The 14,151-nt window shown below is 33.6% G+C and overlaps 1 non-coding gene across 1 annotated transcript; it reads left to right on the top strand.

The window, feature by feature from the left end:
* The first annotated feature begins 678 nt into the window (after positions 1-678).
* TRNAE-CUC (transfer RNA glutamic acid (anticodon CUC)) lies at positions 679-750 on the top strand. Its single transcript has one exon. It is a non-coding gene; the product is annotated as a tRNA-Glu (tRNA).
* The last annotated feature ends 13,401 nt before the right edge of the window (positions 751-14,151 follow it).

Genomic DNA, 14,151 nt, shown 5'->3' with positions numbered 1-14,151 from the left:
ATCTCCCACAAAACGCAGAGTCTAAACTTAAATACAGTAGCATAGATAAGAATTCGGTTCGTGTCCAACGAGTAAAGAAAAATAGACTCCAATTGGACAATGTAAAGTCGGATTTCCTGACGGCCAATGTACATGGATTTAAATCCTTGATTTGCATTCTCTGCAGCGGATTGACAGACGTCAATACGTGCAGCGACATCTGAATGTAAATCGTTGCTCGTTTTGGGGTTAAGGCTGTTTTTTGGATGCCTTTGTCCTAACGGTTTGAGGGTTGAATAAAAATAGTTAGTTTATTAGTTCCCTGGGAACGGGAATGTAACGGGAATGGACGAAGCGAATTAATTTTGTATTAGAAAGTATAATGTTAAGATTGACGGTCGTATTCATTAATTTTTTTTTTTGGGAGCCCAATAGTAGATTTGAATATCGGCTGCAACTCTTTTTATATCCCGTTGTTGGGCACGGATTTTCACAACTGGGGGCGGCACAATTGTACAATTAAATTAGTTACTAATTTTTATTTTAAAAGCGGTGTTTATAGAACTTTCCCTACACTACAGATTACTTACCGAGTACTATTTATTGGTTCTATATAATGGTATTTATATATGTATTTCATTTTAATTAAAATAAACTATGACTTAGAATCAGTGTATGTATTTCAGACCATTTAATAAATCCGGTATGGTCTAGTGGCTAGGATACCTGGCTCTCACCCAGGAGGCTCGGGTTCGATTCCCGGTACCGGAATATTAATATCATTAATTCAGGGTTCTTTTCATTGATTTATGTCATTTTACTTTCCCACAAACTTTTTAATGGAATATTTGTCTGAATCAAAAAATATTTAAGGAACTTTAATTTCCATACACTTTTTGATGTTATTAGTTGTATTTTTATTAAATTGTAACTATTTAGGAAATAATAAGAAATAATTTTATTACAATTTTTATTTACCTAATTATACCGCTATTCCATATGTGTATCATATTCTCACTAGTTCTATTATGTCCGTAAACACTTACACTACATACTTGTCTAATTTAATTTACAATACATAAAATATGTAGATCATACATTTCTAATGCAAATCTAGTAATAATTTCCATTCAGATTAAGCGATAAACATGTCGAAATGCATCATTCATAAAGACTTAGCAGATAACAATGAACTATTTATTTCCCATTGTAGTACTACAATGGATGTAGTCAATAAGACAGAGGCAGATATATGAGATGTGTTCATAAGAGATTAGATGCGGCACGTCAAATGTAACCGGATTTATTAATGGGGATTTATTAATATTTATTTTACACAATAAATAAAGTTACACAAATGTTACCCTTATGAAGCATGATATAAGTTTTAAATTGTACACAGGAAAACTGGTGAGTTAGGAGTAGGCTCTACCGAAACAGTAGTTAGATTATTTGTAAAAAATCTATGAAATAATTGGAATAACATAATTTCATTTAGGAATAGAAAATATGGAATATACGTCAGTCAAATAAGAGAAAAAATTGGTTTATTAGAAATATAAGTTACCTTAGTTAACTACAATACTTTAACATAAAGATTACACATATATATTTTTAGTTATACTCTATAGTTATAATATAGAGTAGCAGACGAGCATGCAGTCAACCTGATGGTAAGTGGCTACTGCCGCCCGTGGACATCTGTAATCAACCCCAGATAGGATTAGATATTCCTACCTAAGGTCGGCCACAGATGCGCCGCTACCCCTAAGGACTAAGCTGGAACGCCTTGGACAAGTATGTCTTCCTTACCACACGTTTCAAAACGGAACACAGCAGCGGCTTACACAGCAGTGCTGTTATTAGGTAGAAATAGGTGTGGCGGTGGTGCCGCCGGAGTCGAACCACAAAGAGCTCTACCACCTTCAAATAACAACATATTTCATAAGCTTAATACCACAATTAAAATTACAAAAATGTGAAAAGAAAAGCAATTATGGTAAAAAAATACAAAAGCACCAAATTATCCACAACACTTAAATTATGAACGTAAATTAAACAAAAAGCAATCAAGATCAAAGCAAACCACACAACGCTATTAAATGGCTGTTATTTTCAAAATTACTCGCCGGCACCCACAATACTATTTGACAGCCGCTAACAGTTCAGCAAACAACAATAACGAATGGCTAATTGAAACAGGAAATACAAAAACGGTTTCGAACGTGTATTTTTGGCCCTCTATTATCCAAACTTAATCCTTGGATGTTTACGGAGCGGTCAAATTTCGTCTTTAGCGGTCCCTTTGAGCTCTTGTATTATTTTCATTATGTTCGGAAAGCTTAGAAACCGTGTTATTGTTATTCTATCTTTGAGGTGTGGCAGCAGTTTTTTGTTTGCTCTCAACCGTAATTTATTTGGGACCTTCTTGTTTTGCCCGGCGTTACGTATAATCCTCTCTGGCTGTCAAGATGTGCCGCCTGCGATGAATAAAATGAGTTCGCCTACCGAAATCTTTAGAGTATGCATGGAAATTATTTTTTGAATAGCTTTGCTGCTTCTTAATCTCTGGTCTCCAGCTTAAGTCTATTGTTAGGGAATATTGAAATATTTTATGCTCTTGTTCAATTTTCAACGCAAGATGTGGTTTGCAGAACGAGTTATTATATATTGCTTTGTGTTGTATTGAAACTAAAATTTTACTTTCGATGTTTGTTACCGCCGCTGCATTTGATTTAATACTTTTACTGTTAAAGTATTAAAAATATAAAATCAAAAATTAATTTTATATATTTCCTAAAATTTGTATCAAAATCGGTTCTGTTGCTTCAAATATATTAGCCCATAAACCAGACAAACAAGAAAACTGGTTTTATATTTCGATTTTATTTGATTTTCAAGCATATAATTTCCATACTGCCATGTATTTCAAAATCGTAAACGGTTATTTCGTTTCAATTTATTCCTATTGATGTCACATTTCATAGATAATTCGTTTGATTTTCGTGCAACAATTCCGTCATAACTTGCATGCAATGCTGATTCAGTCAATCGTTCATCATCAATAAAGGAAGCGATTCAAATTCCGCCTCCACGCCAAGAGATCAATCAGTTTGTTATTTATGTCATCTCTTCCAGCGATTCGCATTACATTCACGTTGCCTGCCGTATGACCGTTTGATTGATTTATGCCTTCCGTTTTCTAGTTATAACTAGCGAACGCACGCGATTTTATCTACACTCGCACGATACTCATATTTACATTAACAGGTACATGTACATTAATTAATTATTATAATTTTGGTGACTTCATCACGGCATAAGTCGCTGCATATTTACCTCTTCATTTAATACTGTTAAATATGTACTATATTGATTAGTAAAAACTTTATTAACTCTTGACTCATTGTAAATGACATCACAGCGGTACTTGGAGGCCTTCAGTCGAATATGAAATACATAATGCACATTTATTGTAGGATTTTTATCGCACATAAACTTTAGCACAAACAAAGGGACATGCGGTCTACCGTTGTAATATAAGTATGGGTACATTGATTAATCGTTGCTTAGAACAGGTGTCAGATTATACGGAACCAACGTGACTTGAACTAACTGTTTATAGCAATATCGCATTAGAGTCACGAAGTTATTGATCCTTATTTCTAAGGTCAATTGTTGTTGATTTGTAATTGACAGCTGTTTGATTGATGACGTGAACTTTAATGTGTTAACTTGCTTTGAATTCAAGATAGATCAAGTTAATGTAATCATTCTTTTATTGAATGACGTTTACATTTAAATAATTATTACTTGCGACTCCTAAGGTCGTGGAAAGTTTCTACTAAAACTGTGCAAGGTTGTGTAAAGACACTGTAATTCTTCTGTATGATTACTATTTTGCACTTAAAATAGAGTTAAAGGTCATATTGTGGTATGAAGAATATACGAGTAGTAATAAATTAATACATTCTAAGTCATGGGTTATAGGATTTGCTACTGATTTATAATAAGTTTAATATGGCTTTAAGCATGTAAAAAATCACTAGCACTCCTTTTGAAGTATTTTAAGGTAAAAACAACGCTTAAATTTTAATTAACATGATTTTATTGAATCATTATAGAGATCTTTTGTAATTTAAAACCTGCCATTTTAAAGACCGTAGTCAATTATATAGTTGTTTAGCAATAAAAAGCACTTATTAAAACAGGTATTAATATCTACAAATGTCTTTAGTAAATACAAACCAGTCGCTTCAACTCCAAGTCTTTTCTATTCTTTAACGTCTGACTCGGCGGCTACCGGTTTTTAGCTTCTGATTGACGGCTGTCGGCTCTGCTTACATGCCGGCAAATGTTCGAACGCCACCGCTGTGATCTTTATTATCTATAACTAAAGACGTCTTTGCTTTGATTCGACCGCAAACGTCTGTCTTGATGTCGGCATTCGTTGCGGCGCCGGTCGACATGGCTCGATCTTGAGTATCATCCACTTATTCTAGCGTTGCGTCTTGTAAGATACGTCATGGCTTACATTTTCAACCCTGTCTACTTCTTAATAAAGATTACAAGGTACGACTACGTGAATTGAAGCACTATCAGTATGGGATTCTATTCGATTTTAATCATAATCGAAACTTTAACGATCTCAACGCTAGACCATTTCTGGATCCTTCGTAGATTATTTAACGATTCGTTGCATAGTAGCTATCTGGTTAAGACCATTTGGATAATATTAAACAATACTTCATTAGATACCGCATCAAGCTCATTGAACTTTCCTTAAGTAATATAAATTAAACTTTACTACTGCTAAATGCATCTTACGTTTAGAAGGAAATGTAAGATGTAAGTTATTATGCATTTATTTTTTATTAGATTCAACAGTTTTTTAATCTTTCTATAATTATATGCTCGCACTACCATTCTTCGTACTGTTGTTTGATTGTCATCATAATACATATTAACATGATTACAACAGACCCAATCTTTTTCATTAAAAGTTCAAAATATCCTAATGATTTCAAATCAATTAAAATTAAGTGATTAACATTATCATCTACCATAAAGATAATTATGTTTCCAATAGCAAGATAATCTATGTACGAAGAGCCTCTATTTACCTATAGCAGATGTTTATAATTAATTAAAGTGACATTTAAAGATCATAAGCGATCTAATTTCACATTTATCGCACTAAACTGGGAAGTCTAGAAACAATTCATTACCATCCATCAAGTATGAAGGATCGGTGGCGGCTGCTCACAGCTCGAGTGACTAGCGAGGAGATGTATTGTGTGGTAATTTCCTGTGAGATTGCAGTACCTATTGAAGTAAATGAAGGTAACTGTTGACTTATCGGTTATAGGTGTTCCTGAATAAACATTACTTTTTGTATTCCTGAGCATAAACACTTGTTTATAAAGATAGAAGATATATTATATACCTACAAAATAAAGAAAGGAAAACAGAATATTAAAGTTTAATTTTAATTTTATCTTAAAATAAAAGGAAGATGGAAAGATGAAATAATTCAAACTGATTAAAATATAAACAAAAAGTTCATGTAGAGAACTTGAAGACAGTAAATATCTTATATTATTCTAGCAAAAGCAGTCAATAGTTAGCAGCGGGAAAATAGACTTACGTAAATTAATAATGTAAAACTGTCAACTAACATACGTATCTTCATTGCGATTAGCAAAGATATATTCGCGTAATTACGCTCTCAGCTTATTACTGTGCCAACTGTCTTCATTTTTCCCCCCGAGCGTGTTTATCTATACAGCGGACAATTTGTCTCCGCCGCTTCTAAATATTCCCCATTGTGTTTGAGTAATTTTGTTAATAAATTCCACCAGTCAAAACCTTGAGCCTTGAGCAATCTCCTTTTGTTTATCAGGTATTTGAACGAGATGATTTATTTGTGGTTCGTGTGTATCGGCAGTTAGGTTTCGAAATTTTGAGTAGTAGTAGTATTGTCACGTCTGGGAATAAGTCCTTGAGGGTCCACAGGCGACGGCGATTTTATAATACCGTGATATATCTAAAAAATGATATATCTAAAAAATTTATGTGATATATCTAAAAAATACCGTATTTTAAAAGTGTACGGGCGTCTACAATTGATTAAGAACATGTAGACCACGTGACAGACTATGTAAGTTTAAACAATTCATAATCTTAGAAAAGACATGTACCTTGTATTACCGCTAAAGCTAATTTTCTACATCTCAAATGCGATATAAATATTTGATGTATAATCCCATACCCAGTCATAATGGCTAATCTGATAGATACAGCTTTCTGCTAACCATTAATATATATAGCTCTGAATACAATACTAAAAATACTTTGCAAAAAATGTTCCATTGCTTGCTAAAAAACCGACTGCAATGAGATTCTCCAACCATTCACATTATGCATAACTAACTACAAATCATTAAAACAAATAGTGAAAAGTTATTCATAGTTAATTTAAAACCCAAGAAGCATGTACCAAACAAAGAGAGTGAGATAGCTAAAACAAACGATGTTAATTATTCATCATTAGGCGATATGGGTCGCCTCTGATGTATGGCGGTCGGCGGCCATTTATCATGCACGGCTTTGTATCGCTTACTCTCAATTGTCGACTATTGTGAATATATCAAACAATTGTGCTCCATGACCGAGTGTATCTGGAACTGGCTTAATAGGTTCCCATTTGTCAATCTTAATGGCACAATGAAAAATGCAGTTGTTTCTGAAATTGATGGTGTTGTGAAGAGAAATGTGACACGTTATCATGATGATGTGCTGGTTTTATATGGTGATGATATAAATGAGCATGGAGTTCTGCTGATGTTAAGTGAGCATTGACTTTTAAAACAGACAGCTGTAGAAAACTTGCACCAATCGAGAAAATGAGTTCGTAAAAGAAAGAAAGAATAAACAAACAATTATTTATTATTTCTTTACACAACTATACGCTTCCTTCGTGAAAAAAATAATTTCTGTCACAATTTATTATAATCAAAAACGAGTTAATACATCGATAAACATAGTTTCTTACAACAAAAATTACATTCGAGTGCTTCTCATAGCAAGCAGGCAGTAATTTATGTTTGTAATTAGAATACGTAGAAAATAATTAAATACATCATAATACTATAAATACTACTATATAAACTTTCATCGTTAATATTTAAAATCTTAATAGGACGCCCATAAATTATAACCGTGCATTAATTTAAAATTAATGCAAACGATTTGCCCAACGAATGCTTAATGAGATTTCCTTAACAGTATCACTTCTGGTAGCCGTTATTGATGAGTATAATCATTAAGCGCTTGGCATTATTCATCTTATTACACAAAAAGCCAACGACGTGGTAAATAAGCATTCGCGGAGACTAGCTGTCAACTTATCTCTTAAATGACGCGGGACATAACTAGTTTTAATGATTAACTGTGTTAAAAAAATCTTCACAGAACCGCTCGTTATGTCTCCCGCATCAAAAACTGTCCGTTTAATTGACAGCTCATAACAACTGACATGTGTGTCGAGATATTTGAATGTAAAATAAAATTAATTATACAATCAATCAGGCGACATGTCACGGCCAAAAAGGTGTTGCTTTTCGCGCGGCCAAATGCCAATCAACTTATAAAATGTTCAACGAAGCGGCAAGCGGCTCTCCGTAGTAAAAGGCTTCAATGATGTTCAATCGCTCAGCAATTTCAACTTTAGCCTCCGTGTTCGATGGTTGAGGATCATTAGAATGTGTGGGTACATTTATGATGGCCGTGTCTTTGTTCCTGTTGGTAGTTTAACAACCCGATTTGCCACGCTTTAATCGAGCGGTCAATAAAAGTGGCTTGGCTCAAGGTGAGAACGGTCGGAGTCAAAAGGCGCGGCGTTGCAAGGAGAAATTTTTATATGCGCCTGTCATTTCACGCGCATTTAACGTTAATTCGCTCTTTCTCGTGTCTTAAGCCTGTTTCGGCGTTAATGCGAAGCGGTTTCGTTGCGAATCGAATTTGTCAATTAGAGACGCATTGTTTTACTACCGTTTGTAATTGCTTAAATTAAAAATGATTTTATGAATAATGTTCAGATTTAGTTCGCCTTGCTAAGCCTTGTTTTGTACTAACTTGATTTGTTCTCAATAAAAAAGTTTTTTCATTTTTCCAAATAAATAGTAAATGACAAACGTATAAACCCATTTCTAGACTATGAAAGTTCCTTCAAAATAGTTTCATCAACATCTTCGATAAGGCCAGCCAATTAGCACAAGCAGACTGAGACAAAAAAAAACAACCTTTATTTATTTCAATTTGAAATGAAATTTAAAATTGTAACGAGCCAGTAATTGAACTTCCCGTTACAAAACACAGAGTAACGAAACACTGACGTAATTCACGAGAACAGACATTTTCTACGCAGACACAGCAAAATGAGATAACTGTCAAACTCCGAACATACTGACAGACATAAATAGCGCGAAAAAAGTTGTTTTCTTGGCAACGCTACAGAAAACATGGATTAATCACCATTAATTTTTCACAGCGAATGCACAGGTCTTATTGGAAACGAGAAAAGAAAAGCGATAGAGTAATAAATCGCACAGAAATAAAGTAAGTAATTTGAAAGTAGAATACATGGCTCTACTTATGTAACATTATAAAATAGTATTTTTGCTTTCTAATAGTCGGTATAAGCTAGGTACGAGTATCTGTGTTAATTACTTGAAATTGGCTTTGCTATGTTGAGGTCTAAATGGGATTTCTGCGTAAAATTGAAGGTGGTAGAACGCTTTGTGGTTCGATTCCAGAGGAACCACCGCTCTTCCTATGTCTGCATTACAACACCAGTGTGATGCAGCTGAGACACTTATTCTACGCCTTCCAACTTAGTCATCAGGGGTAGCAGCGCATCTGTGCCTAACCTCAGGTGGATAAAAAGTCTCTTGTCCTTACCATTTCTTACAAACCGGATCTCAGTAGTACATTACTGGTGTGAGAATACAAAAACAGATAAATCCACGTAACTGAACCACAAAGTGTTACTTATAAAAATACCGGTCAAAACATCTCTTTTTGTCAGACAAACGGGTAAATGTTTAGTAAAAAACGTCGACTTAATCAAGCAGATTGCTAATTGCTTCATTTGTAATCGGTAATTACCAATTTCATAAGCTGCCTTCGTCAATTAATCACTCTAACGTTTCAATAATTAATTATGCTTAACGCGATCGAGGTAAAAATCGAAGGTATTGCGAAATAAACGATGGTTGAAAATATACTGAGTTTCACAATGAATAATATTTACATAATGTTAGGTAACAATGATAAATAGGCCTCACAATCGAGAGGTTTGAGTTTCAAATCTCAAGCACGCACTTCTGATTTTTCAGTTATGTGCGTATTATAAGGTAATCACTTGCTTTAACGGTAAAATATATATGAAGAAGCCTGAAAGATCCGCACTTGAAATAAAATTATTATAAAATACACTTTCTCATGTATTAACTAACGTTTCAAAAAGCTTATAAAATAGCAATTATTTCAGTAGAAACGGTACAATTGTATTTCTTAGTATAGTTAACATCTATTAACATCGTGCATAGTGTTATAATAGTAGGAAATAAAACAGTTTCACAATAAATGCAACGATTATATTAATGTATGCCTCGTTACAACATGTTTTAATAAAGTTTCTAGTTTTATTTAAATGTGTTACGAACTACATACGTCAATTATAATTAATCGTAAAGGAAATATTACTCAGTTACGATATTTATTACAATGCTTATGAATAACTTGAATTCTATTAAGAGAGATATAGGACGCATTACAATATTTTTTATGTCTATTGTGAATTCATACTGGGTAATTACAACAGTACAATCTGAGTTCGGTTGAGTGATTAACAGCGTATTTAAATATTGTTTGTATATGATTAGACTAATGTATTCATAGTGAATATTTTATTTAATAATATTAGAAATAGCAAATGAGCAGGCAGTCCACTAAGTAAGTGGTTACTGCCGCCCATGGACTGCAACCAACATTAGATACACTTAGATTCCTCCCTAATGTATTGCCATCCCTAAGGATTGAATCATTCAAAACGAAATGCAGCAGCGCTGAACACTGTTGTTATAAGGCAGAAAAGGTGTGATGGTGGGCCCTTTGGAGTCGAAGCAAAATGGTTTTACCATCTTTAAGAGTATTTGTATGGTATAATATATTTATAGTGAGCACTTCATGTGTCCTACGTCACGATCGTTCTTTGGGATAATTTGTATCACTATCAGCATGGGTCTTCTCTCAGATTAATAAGGTATCCGCCGACCAAGCGGATAAGTTGATTTCATACACTTTTGAAAAAAAGTTAATATTCAGTATTATTACAACGAATTAAAATGGCTGCTTACATGGCTGCCATTTAGAGGGTATCGGGTTTGACCTCTGCCCGGATACCTAAATATAAATAGTGCACTTGTCTTTATGCATGTCTAAAAGCGTTTACTTTTGACTATTCATTAATGACTTGTGTCTACTTCTTAACTATTTAACATTAATAACGTAATTATTAAACATATTTACATCATTATTTAATATTTTAACGGCGGTGACTATACCGGTCTGACATGCATGGTTCCGGTTTGAACCCCCGGTGAGACAGACATTTTAAAATTAATTTAAGTTTCTGTTCTATGTCTACGCCAATGACTATAATAAATGTTTAAATGGCACACATACTTAATCTAAGTGTGAGGCTGTTATTTATTTAATGAACAATAAAATTAAATACAGTAGCCGCAGTCATTAAAAAGCAAACGAAAAACCAACGTCATTATCGCATCAAATAATCAAGAAACAATTCTCATTATGGCGTCCGGAGTGAATTCCATCTGATACCCTTGGCAAGCGAATTAATCCATCAAGCCGCATAATCCGAGCGGGCGTCGGCTAAACCCGTCAGCCGAGTTGTCAGTCGAGTTGTCAGCTGAGTTGTCAGCCGACATGTCAGCGCGCCTGTCAGCCGCGCTGTCAAAATTATGACGCATGACTGCGCCCACCGCGTCGGCGTTTTTTCAACTGTGCCCCGTAATCCGTGAAACGGGAATGGTTGGTTCATTTCGCGCGTTTTATGTTTTTCTGCGCTTGTTAGTACAGTTGGGTTTTTGTTAGGCCCACCTTGGTATTTAGATTGATTTTTGTTTATGTTGAAGTATTATATGGTTCAGTAGTGATGTCCACAGCTAACGAAAGTGAACAAAATAATTGTACCCATTCAATTTCATTGAATACCTTTAAATTATCTAAATGAGCATACAAATATTATAAGAGCAACAATGAACAGTTAATAGCCTAAGATCCCCTCACGTAAATTAAGCACCGATTGATTATTCTTAATATTTTTCAATTTTATACAATGTATTATTAATGGAATACGGTTAAGCCGGGTTATGCCAGCAAACGCTATTTTAAAAAATATTTATTTAATACTGAAATTAAAAATCATATTATTACTTTATCAAAATTTACGGCTATACTATAACAGACAATCCGTCACAATTGAATTTTGTTATCATTTGAGTTCCGTTTAAAAACAGACGAATTTAGAAATCGAATAGTGGGGTCTCGTGCTATACCATTCACTCATTGCAAACCCACAAGCCCGTCAACAATACGCTGACATGTTATGATTGATCGCACAATTGACGTCCTCCAGTCGTAAATGTCAAAAGAATGTCAAATTCCGTGTTTATTTGGGCTTTAGTGAGGCTGAACACGTCAAAACTGTTTGTTGAAAGTTTTGAATAGATGTGGTGCAGGTACAGTTATGTAATTGAAGTACGAGTAATATTCGAATGAAAGTAACTTGTTCTATAACGATTGAACTTCATATTGTTTTAGTTCCTTTGATCATAATAAAAATGCGTTTAACTTACATATATATGTTAAATACAAAGTAGGTTTAATTGCATTATATATATATATATATATATATTGTATGCCAATTATAACGTGGTTCTAATTATATAAATTATTATTACTTACAGACTTGAAGAAGTGCCCTACTGAATAGTCATTAAATTTATTACTTTCATTCTTTAATTCGTTAAATAGAGACGTTTCTATCTATATAAATTGCTAATGTAACCCACATATAAGTGCAGGACATATAATCATACGATTACATAAGTAAAACAAAAATAAAAATCCCCATATTTCTGTAAGTATTTTTGTACCTACAAAGCTTATGAGTTATAATATAACTTGATGAAAATGGCCTCAGACGTCCACATAATTTTTCCACAACCCGCAAATTCGTTGGAGGGATTAAACATTATCTTTACACCCCGCAAGCCGTGTGTAATCTGTCAACTGTCACGCTGTCACGCGACCACTCAGATGTCACGCGCTCCGTTAGTGCGCTCTTTATATTATGAAGTATTTTGTTTTCAATTATTTGCTAATGAGTGGACATTAACGTCGGTTTAAGAGATTACACAGCCCTGAAAGGTTGCTTTAATTTAAATGGTAGAAATCATTTCGTGGTTCAACTCCAAATGCACCACTGCCTAATCGGGCTGTGTTATAGCATAGTAAAATATGAGTATGGTTATGGTTTGAAACATGGTAGGTTGTCCTCAAATTCTTCTTCATGTTGCTTTTGTGTTACAATTACAAAGGATAATAATATCTCCACAATCATGTCGGGGACTATACGCAATCAGTCAGCTGTCATGTCACGCGGTAGCTCAGATGTCAAACGCCCTGTTACCCCCTGGCTGTCCATTAATATAAGGTGGTTTGCTTTCGAATCTAATCGAATCAAGGAAAACATATGCTGCCATATTGTCACAAAATAAAGGGGCTAGGAGAGATTATTTTGATCTTGAGTACAAAGACCTCTTTATCCGAGCAAATTCTCTAGTAAAATCATCCGAATTGGAAACATTTTACAAAAGTACTATAATTATATAAAATAAATAATTGTTACACCAAAATAAATAAACTTTAAACATATTAGTTAAGCTGATTGTTTGTTGGGGAGGACCAATTTTACATAATTTCCTTTTTTTTAATTCAATTAGGTACTAAAATTAAAAGAAATTTAATCATCTACGTATAGTTATTTCTAAATGATTTGTGTGATTGACTAATTGTGAAATATTTAATAATAATCAGATTACATTAATTATTTTTCAATAGAAATATTTTTTCATAGCAATTATTAAAATGAGTAGTTAATCTCAGTATTATTATAATTATGATTTATTTATAATCTTTTTCAGATATCAGTTGACACAATAGCAGTAAGCTGAAATATTCAAGAGGGATTAAGTATAATTATCACTAAATAACACGCAAGCGGCACGTAATCTGTCAACTGTCAGATGTCACGCGAAAGCCCGGTGTCACGGTACCTTCAGCTGTCGACTGCTTTGTTTGCTAATTTACACTAGAAAATACTTAGCTTTTGTGTTTTTGCTTTTTTTATTATAGAAATAGTAATAAGTAACACTTAGTAACTGCTAAACAATACGCAGCTTAAACCAGTGCGTCTAATAGTGCGAAATTTTATGCTTAATACATTTAAATTTAATTTTTAATAAATTTGTGAAGATGAATGAACTACTGAAATAGTGCTAGTAGTAGTGTATATCGTAGACGAATAATCACTACGAAGGATTTTTGAAATTTAGTCATTTAAACCTTTAGCTACGATCTCTGTACACACGCACATGTCGGTAACTTTTAATTTCTAGACCCTGATTGTTATACAAAATCTAGGTTTATAACTAACCACAAAGTTTATGTCCATAAAAATCTGCCACAACCTTTGTAGAAGATGTACCAACCAGCTATTGTTATAAAATCTTGCAACACGGTTTAGCTACTATCCCATTTCTACCATCATCTGTATTGAAGCAGCGTGGTGCTCCAAACCTAACCCTGTTATACAGAGAGACTCATGACCAACAATATAAAATAAAAAGCGACTGTACTATTCTAATCTAAAATATTCTCTTTAATATGAATTTTGAAAATACTTCATTATTTATCATACAACGGACTACTTTTATACTAATTACCTTAATTTCAGTTCAAATTAACTCAACACAGCGAACAAATTATGGAGCTGAATATGCATTAATATTTACATAAGGA

The sequence above is a fragment of the Epargyreus clarus genome, unplaced genomic scaffold (assembly GCF_041222505.1).
Source record: "Epargyreus clarus isolate Ecla_fem2 unplaced genomic scaffold, WU_Ecla_fem_2.2 ptg000019l, whole genome shotgun sequence".
NCBI lineage: Eukaryota > Metazoa > Arthropoda > Insecta > Lepidoptera > Hesperiidae > Epargyreus > Epargyreus clarus.
This window is presented reverse-complemented; position numbering and strand designations above follow the sequence as displayed.